Consider the following 10,168-nt stretch of genomic DNA (forward strand, 5'->3'; position numbering starts at 1 on the left):
CATATGTCCCATAGGTGGAGTACCAGAAAGTTTTAAAAGCTGGTGTTAAAATTATTTTAATTTATTTAAGTTGAATTATTTTTTTTTTCTTTAACTTGATTCGATTTTATTTGATTTGAATTTATTTTATTAATTCCATTTGATTTGGTTTGGTTTGATTTTATTTTATTTGAATTGGAAGTATGTTGTTTATTTGTTTTATTTATTTTGTTTTGTTTTGTCCGGAGTTAAAGTGGGGTTGAAGATTGTGCTATGGCAGGAGGACGGTATTATTGAGAATGTCGTTGATAGAAAAAAAAAAAAATACTTAGTGAAGTAGGGTTGAATTTTATAGAGGTGGGTTACTTTTATAATATTGTGGCTAGAAGGGAACGACATGGATTAGGCAATTTCTTGGGAGTAGGAATGTAAGTTGCAACTAAGGAGGGGAGTTAGCTTTAAGTCGCTTAAGATGGTTGAGGTCTTAGGTTTTGTGGAATTTATGTAATGAAGCTATAGAATAAGAGAGTGTAGGTTCAATGAACTTTAAGGATTGGTTTAAGATAATTTTATCTAAGGTTTGAGGCCTTACAGATTTTAGGAAATAAGATTTTGGTAATTAAGGTTTTAGGTTCGACAAGCTTTGGGGGAAATAATTAAATTTCAAGTTTTAAATTTCGCTGATTCGGATGAACAATTTGGTGGCAAATGGGGTTTTAAAATTTACAAGTTTTAAGGTGAATGTTTTGGATTAAAGCTATCAATTTCGAGGATTTCAGAAAATGATTTATTATCCATTAATGTATTAGATTTTAAAAGCTTTGGGAGCCGATTGTTCTATTATGGGGTGTAAGCTCATTGATCTTAGAAATTTTAGAAATTATTCTTATTTGATTTAAGGTTTTAGAATTGCAGAGTTGAAGGACCAATTTATAATAAGAGTTGAGTTCTTAATTTTACAGACTTGGGGTGCTAGCTTGATCCACTCTGGAGAGTGATTAGTTTGCAACCATTAAAATGGGGTTGATCAGAGTTTAGTTAATAATATGAAATTTTTCTGGGGTACATTTCTTTGAGAATGGAAGGTAATGATTTAGTTCATATACTTCTTTGAGGATTGTAGATATTGATTTAGTTCAGAAAATGACTATTGTTAACTCGAGGTTGTAGTAATCGATTTTAGGAAATGATTTTTGTCGGTTCGGAAGAAATAGATCCATTGAGGTTTTGGAAGCAATAGTTTAATTGTTGGTATTGAATTCGATTGAAGTTGAGACCTTATGTTCTAGAGACTTTTGGGAATGGATTATTAGCAGGTTTAAGGTCATTTTCAGTAAAAAGCTTTAAGCGATAACTATTTGCTGATGTTAAGGGTATAAGTTAAGCAGATATAGGAATGATTCATGTTGATTTGCGGATATAAGTCCAGATGATGGAAATAGTAGTAATAGATTACTTGTACGTTGGAATGACTATTGGTTTCGGCTAAGGACGTATGAGATTGACACGTGATAGTGGTGAATCGATTGGAGCGTTCAGTCAAAGCGTGTTAATCAATGGAATGTGGGTTGGCAATAATTGTTATAGCTCGAGGTTATAGTGACAAGTTTTAAGATTGATTCATACCGAGTTGAGGATAATAGATGATGCAGGTTTTGGGAAATGAAATTTTGTTTATTTTGAGGATAAGGTACGGATGTTGGAAATGGAAGTGATGGATCACTTATACGTTAGAATGATTATTGATCTTAGCTAAGGGTACATGAGATCCATTTATAGTGGTGGTGAGGGTGTATGGATTTCGGAGAGTACAAATCCTAGTCTCTTTTTGGCTTGAGAGAAGTGGCTTTGGTGAGTACTGAAGTGGATTAGATGTGATAGTATTAAATTCAATAGATTTTAACTTCGAGTTCTTAGTGAGTTGATCGGAGTGTACAGTTGAAGTGGGTTACCAATTGGAGTGATGGTTGGCATTTATTGTTGAGACTATCTTCAAGAATTAATTGTGACTTGAGGTCACACAAGAATTTAAATTTTGAGGCTATACTTTCCTTTGGAGTTTGAGTGTCCAATTGGGAGAATTATATACATTTTATTTAACTAGAAGAGAGATTGTTGAGTCGCCATGTGTAGTGGATAATGAAATCTTGAAAGTGGAAGTTTGGGAATCAACGGTGATTAGCCTAAACAGGTACGTAAGGTAATAAGTAGTAGAAGTCAGGAGAGTATTGCCATAGTTTTGATGGATTGGAGGTTTGAATAGCATGGCCTATCTTGAGATTTAATTTTGTATGCAATTGAAGGAAATAGTCGTGCTAATATTAGGGTTATGAGAATAGAAGTAGATAAGTGAGTTTATAAGAAGGGTTTACTAAGGTTATCGTGAATTTAATCGTGGTTCGTAGTGAATTTAGTTATCTCTAAATTAAACGATATTCAGAATTTAGGTGATGATCTTGAAAGTGTAAGTTGTTAGGTAGGAGTTATAGGTGCTTTATTAGTTGGTCGGGACGGATTCGAGCCCTATGTTCTTTATCTTAGATGAGATTGGCGTATTTTGAGATAATGATACTTGTTTTTAATTTGGAAGGTTGCAATTGATTGATATCGTCTTCTTTGTTGATGATCATGGGTGTCGTTGCGGAATTTTGATTTAGTTAAGGTAGCTAGAGATAATTGAGGAAATAGGAGTGATAGTTCATGATTAGGTGTGCTGATTTTGAGTAATTAGTGATGACTTAAAATTTCGAGAAGGTGCTTGTAATTGGAGAGTAATATTTTGTTTGGGCAAATTATGTTTATTGATGGTTTATTTTGGAAGTGACTATTAGGTTACCAAGATATAGTATACAATGAAAGTTTCGATGATATAGCATGAAGGTTGATTGAGGTTAATACAATTCATTCTAAGAAGTAATAATTTTTAGAATTTTCTTGGGTGTGGTTTTGAAGTTCTTGACGATATGGTGATTCCGGTTTACGTGGCTACTTTAGGAGTTCTAGACGTGACGCGTCGCTGGGAGACTAGTACGAATATGATGGAATTGCTTTAGGAGTATAATTGGAGAGATCTTTAATCATACTTATGTGGAAATGGCTGATGGTATGATTTTCTCAAGTATACTCTGAGTTGCGTAGTGTATCCTACTTGGCGCTGATATTGATCTCACAAATTTCGAGGACGAAATTTATTTTAAGGGGGGGAGGATGTGACACCCCGTTTTTACATGTATTTTCACTGAAGGAATATTTTAATTTAATTAATATAATAGTTCTTTTATTTTAAATTATCGGATTTTAATTGGATTTTAATTGCTGTTGAATTTAAATTGCTGTTTAATTTATTTTAGCTTGTCTTTGGATTTAAAATTAAATAGTTTGTTTTTACTAGTTAATTATTATATTTTATCTTTACGTTGTGTTTAAAATATTTTCTTAGTTTTTTTGCTTTTAAACTTATTTTCGTTGGATCAGTTGTTGGACTCCAGAGGTGAGGATTGTACCTCATTTCTTTTCTTTTTTTTCTTTTTCTTTTTCCCTTTTTCCTTTTCTTTTCTTCTTTTCTTTCTTTTCTTCTTTCTTTTCTTCTTCTTCTTCTTCCCGTTTTCCTCCTCTCCCACGTACGCACATCTGCCCCTTTTTCTCATTCCCGTCGCCGCCACTTTGACCGGCCAGTTCTCCGCCGTCTGGCCACCGTTTAGTGCACCCTCACCACCATTCTCTTCCCCTTCCACCAGAGATCATCCCCACCAATTTTCAGAGCCATCGGACCCGCCGTTAGCCTTCGAGAGCTGCCGGAAGTCGTTGCACCTGCTCTGTTTTTGCCCCTATCACCGGTTGCTTTCGTAGCCCAGAACCGCCGCTCGCCAGCGGCATGGCCTACACCACCCACCCAGTTTTCTTCCCCTCTCACCGGTGAACATCCCCACCAAGTTTCACCTCCATCCGAGCCACCGTTAGCCGCCACGACCTCCTCCAAGCCATACGGTTTTTCACCGTTTCCGGCGCCGTCGAACCACCTCCGGCCACCATCTTTTCACAGCTTCTTCCCCTACCTCTTGCCGACCTAAACCACCCATTTCCGGCCTCGATCCGTTGCCGGAGCAGCTCCCACGAGCTCAACTCCGTTTAGCCCCTTTTTGGCCTTCGACCGCCATTTCCACCACCACCCACGGCCAAAACTTGTTTCCTTTAGCTTCATAAATATCTCAAGACCATTCCCTATCAATTTCGTGCCGTGGTTTGTCCCCGTTCGAAAATGGGTAATTTATTACCCACGGCAACAGTGTAAATTACATTGTTACGTTGCTCTTCCTTCGCCGTTTGCAACGCCGCGAGCTTTCTAAAAATACCGTATAGCGCCGTAAGTATTTTCCAAACCCTATTTTCAGATTTAAATATATATTGCTCATTCAATTTATTTTATCTGCTGGTTGGTTAATTCCGGACTGAGTCCGAGGAGTTCGGGGGTCGGATGGATGGAGGACGGAGTTACTTGTTTTATTGATTTATGTTGGTTGGTTATTTTTGTGTATTGATATGGCATTACATGGTGCATGCACGTGTGTTTTTGTTTAAGTGTGAAAGGCCTGTTTATTGGCGTAAGTGGACTTACGAGTGCGTGTGTATCACGACCCCAAGCCGGGATGGGGTATTATCTCGATGGAGCTCCTCTGGTCACTCGGGAGCGGAATAAACTGAGTGACGTCCCCTGGGTTGTCGCTGGGGGACGACGGGAGCGGGGCTAGGGGATGCTTGGCTACGAACGCGCCGGGCGCGGAACCGGGCATCGCTCTACTCACCGACTCCGTGGCCCTTCGCTGGCGAGGGCTAGAGGATGCTTGGCTACGAACACGCGGGGCGTGGAACTGGGCATCGCTCGTTAGGTGTCACATGCGTGGTGGTACTCTACGGTGTGGCACTGGAGCCAGGGTGTGCGGATGACCCCTAGGGGAGGTCATGGTGCATACAGATAAAATGGATAATGGTTTGAGATGGATAAAGGCCAAATGTGACTTTTGGCGTGATATTTGGAAATGATATGTTTTTGGGACAAATGAGATTTTTGGCGTGTGTGGAAAAATATGTTTTTATGGGTTTGCGCATTGGCATCACTTCATGCATGTTGTTTGAGTTCTATGTGTTTTTATCTGGTGGTGTTTGGGTTTTACTTACCTACGGTACCATTTTTGGTTCCGTAGCTTTTGGTGCAGGTTTTGAGGATGAGGAGGAGGAGGCTGAGCCCGAGGATGCGGCTCCGCCGGGTTGCTGATGTTATGCTTTATATTTGATTTTAAAACTATGTTCGTGTTTTGTAATATTTTATTTAGGTATGTTTTAAACGACTTGTATTACGTTAAGAAAAAATTCTGGTACTTAGTTATGGCTTTCGTTATCCTTTACGTGTTTCTTCATGCACATATGTTGCTTTTGCACACACTTGGCATCCGTCGTTAGGGTGGTGACCCGGGTTGTCACCATCCGGACGTCTCAATTTTCCCGTGTCCGTGCGTGGGGATTTGGGAGTGTCACAAAAATAAACTCAATAACTTCAACAAATGATAACTTCTTATACATTTCATAAGTTAGTATGTGTATAGCATATTATGCAAATAACAAATCATGTACAACTCTTATCTATAAATAAACATCAAAGTCACCAATCTGTGGTGCGATAGGTACACTAAAACCAGTATGTAAAATCTTATAAGAAATATATAAAAAGGTAATAGGGAAAGAGTTTTAAGTGAGTGGGATGAGTAAAGTTGAATGCAAAGAATGAAACTTGCTCCTAACCCATTAAATGTGCACATAAAAAAGGCTACACTTTATCAAGCTTTTTCCATGACTTGTTGACCAAATTACATTTCTTGAGCAGCTTATTGTGTTTTTGGGTTGGAGATAGGAGGTTTAAAAGTACTTTTAATAGATTAAAAGTTCTTTTAAAGAAAAAATATATATATTTGATAAATTTATTAAAAGTTCTTTGAGCACCTAAAAAAACTGAAATCCTCTCTTTCAAATAGGTACCAAATTGAAACTTTTGTTGAAAAGCCCATGCAAATAATGCTATATTCTTTAAAATTCATTATAATTAACTTTAAAAAGTCTTTAGATACATGTTTACAAACAATAAATAACTTTTTAATCATAGAGTTTTTTTAGTAAAACTCTATAATTAAAAATGCTACTACGAAAGCCTCTAAGTCAACATGGATTTATTCATACACACTGGGGTTAAGGCTTGTGAAAGCTTTTTGCAAAAAAGTTGGAAAACCTTCTTTCATGCTAAAAGTTCATAACAAATGTCTTTATTTCATTTTAAAATTTATAGTTAGATAATCTATATCTCATCTCATCTCAAAGTTTTGAGAAAGTAATCTCATTTCATCTAAAAAAAATTTCATGATTTGATTTTCCAAATTTCACGGAAGTACAAATACTTTTTAATTTCAATTTTTTTTTTATTTTATTATTACCTAATTATTATAACTTTATAAAACTCCTACATAAAATATACTAAATAATTCTACTTTTTCAAATTTTAAAATAAAATAATATTAAAAATTTATATTCTAATAATATTTTAATTTATAATATTTTATTCAATTTTTCTACCTCTTTTCTGAAAACCTAATAAAATGTCTTAACTCAAAGTATTTCATTATTATTCATAAAATTCTCATATCATTTTATTCCCAAGTATTTCTTTAGACTTATAATTTAGATAAAGCCTTGGTTTGGATACCAAAGTCCTCCCTACTTATCTCATCACATCTCATATCAATATCTAAATACCACAAATACAAACACTTTTTAATTTCAAATATGCAACTTTTTCATCTAATTATTACTTGATCATTATAACTTTTTCAAACTTTCAAATAAAAAAAAAAATCAATTTTTCAAATCCCAAAATAAAAAAGAAAATTAAAGAAAAAATTATATTCTAATAATATTTTACTTTTATAATAGTTTTATTCAACTTTTTCTCTATTCTTTCCAAAAATCTCATAAAACATATTAACTCAAACCATTTTATTACAATTGTTACAAATCATTTCACTACTATTAACATATCATTTCATCTCATTTTACTATCCAAACAAGGCCTTAAAAACTTTATAAAATTTAAATTTGTTTCAGTGGAGGTTCTTCTCAAGATTCATTTCAACGAGCATGTGACTCCTTCTTTTCTAATCAAGCATGCTTAATATTAAAGATGCTTAAAACTGGATAGATATTTTCTCCAGGTGGATCCTTTCCACTATCAATATACAGAATACATCTAGGAAGATTATCTAAGGGTATACAATAAAAAGCTAAGTTGGTTGTTGCCTATTGCACCATTGAGTGTGTACATCAATGTGGGGATCGATGAATTTTGGCTATTATCCAATCCTTTAGTTGTTTGAAAATTTGTTAAATGCCATTTATGATTGGATTGATTTGCTAGCTTGGTGTTATGTACTTGCTTTCAATGGCTGTTATGATAATTTGTGCATTACCCTCCAATATTGTTAGACTTTTTTGGAGATGTGTCGCTAACTGTGATGCCAGAAGACCTTCTAAGGCTTCAACTATCATTGGGTTTGTGGATTGGAATTTTTAAGTCCATTTTTCTTGAATCTTCCCTTTGTAGCCACGGCATACTGCAGAGATTATTGAGAAACAATCTCTAATTTTTGCGTTAAACGAAAAATCTCATTGATTCTGCGAGGGAGGTGTCCAATTTCTCCTTCGGCTAGTTTGTTTCCCTTCCCATTCTTGTCTATAAGCTAGATATGTTTGATCCAATTGGTCTTTTGCTTTCCATTATGAAGAAAATGTATGTTTGTGGATTATTTCATTCCTTTTCCTCTAGATAAAATCCAGTATTATGACTGTGAATAACTATAAATGATGTTTTCATATGTCAATCCTAACTCTCTCCTTGGGCTGAGTATCATTTGTATCCAGTCTTACATATAAGTTATTGGCAATAAAGTGAGATTTAGATTAGGTTTGTAAGTTTTTCCAAAAACAAAATAATCATCTCATCTCATCTCATCTCATCATTACAACTTTTTCAAATTTTTACATAAAATATAATAAATAATTCAACATTTTCAAATCTCAATTGCTTTGCTATCATAGGAACCAATTGATGGGGCATTCTATGAAGAGATGGAGAAAAGTTTCTTCTGCTTCATTACCCAGTGGACAGGTTTTTTAAGGGACCTGAAGGATAACATTGCTCAATCATTCTCTATTGGGGAGATTATTCCATAAGATTTTCCAGAGTAGTAGCTTGTGATGATTATGAATTTTTAATTTCTAGAGATTTTTAAAAATAGAACTTGGAAAACTTTGCATAGTGTTGCCAAAGTTGCTTGCCACTAATATATGGTAGGTAGTTTTGACAAAAAGATTTCCAGTATGGTTTGGTGTCCAAATCATTAGGTCCTACCTCAGATTATAATTTGATGGAAATAGAATCTTTTTAGTTTTCGTGATGCTCTCTTGGTTTTTCTCATTTTTGGAATATCACATGAACAAGGGTTATTTATGATCATGTCAAAAACTTTCAAAAAAGGGTATATCTGGTTCATTTGTTGAATTGGCTTTAGTATGAATTTTTCCATTGTAGGAATGCATGGTTCTGACCATATATTGATTGATAATCCACTATTTATTTGGTAGCAAATGTCTTTTGTAAGAAGATCTCTAGTTTTGAGAATTCCTTTCCATAGTCATGAATTTGATGATTTTGGATTTTCATTCCAAAAACTTGTAGCGTTAAGGTATTTTGCTAAGAGAACAGAGTGCCATAAACCAGAATTTTCTTTGCTCATTTCTGATCTGGTCTTCGCTAAAAGTGTATATTCATATTTTTCATTAGTCTAAGGTTGAGGCCGATGCATAATCTTTTTGATTGGCATATAGATTTTTAGGACTTCAAAGTTGGATTATTCATTTGATCATTTGGGAAGCCTCACTAGAAATCTTTAAAGTAGGATCTCAAAGTCTTGCATACTGATTTCGACAACAAAAATGATGACGTTTGATAACCTGGAATTATTCTTGTTATTATTCTGATTAGCATGGTCCTTCCAGTTTCGCTTTCCAGCCTTCTAAATTTTTCCCTACTTTCTCCAGTAAACCTTGATAGTTTTCTTTTTTGCTTTGCTAAAAGAAGTTGGGAGTTCTAGATATTTCATTTTGAGGATGAGGACTTGTATGACAATAATTGAGAGAGTGTAGCTTTAGTGTCAAGAATGGTATTTCTTGTGATGAAAATAAAGACTTGTTGTGGTTAATTTTTTGTCTTGACCAAAATTGATATTCCTCCAAGCTTTCAAAAATGGCTTAAGCATTTCTTTCACTAGCTTTCCTAAAGATTATTATATCGTCCACAAATAGGCGGTGTGAAATTGATGGATTGTTCATGCGTAGTCTAATTCCTTTGAAATTTACTTGGATTTCTAATCTGATTATTATTCTTGACAACATCTCCATGCTCAATATAAAAATAAAAGGTGAAATATGGTCCCCTTGTTTGGGTCCCTTTTGTGCTTTAAAGAAACCTCTGGGTGAGCCATTTGTGAGAATTGAGAAAGTTGTTGTTGGGACACATTCTTTTATCAGGTTAGTCCACCCATTATTGTACTCCAAAATTTCATCATCATTAATAGGAAATCTCACTTTACAAAATCGAAAGCTTTTTCCATATCAACCTTTATAGCCATTAATCATCTTCTACTCAATTTCTTTAAAGTGACAGAGCAACTCATGAGATATCATCGTATTCTCTTTGATGTTGTGGCTAGGAACAATGGTCATTTGGAGGGGGAGATAATGTTTGACATAGTGGGTTTAAAATGGTTGACTAATATTTTGTTGATAACATTTGTCAAACTGATGGAAAGATAATGGTGTGGAGAGCTTGGATTTAAGATTCTTGGGATAAGAGCTATGTTCATATGATTCATCTCTCTCAAACATTTTCCATTTTGAAAAAAAAAAAGTTGTATTGCTTCTATGACTTCATTTTTTAGAGTAATTCTTATTGGATAGGCGTGGACTGCTTTGCAAGCCTAAATGAAACGATTCTGTTTCATTCATTGATGAAACGGAGCGTTTCACAAGATGTAGCAAAACCAAGGAAGTGAAATCCCTTCCTTCCTTAGTGAAATCCAGAGCTTCCTTC

This window comes from Carya illinoinensis, chromosome 5 (assembly GCF_018687715.1).
Source record: "Carya illinoinensis cultivar Pawnee chromosome 5, C.illinoinensisPawnee_v1, whole genome shotgun sequence".
NCBI lineage: Eukaryota > Viridiplantae > Streptophyta > Magnoliopsida > Fagales > Juglandaceae > Carya > Carya illinoinensis.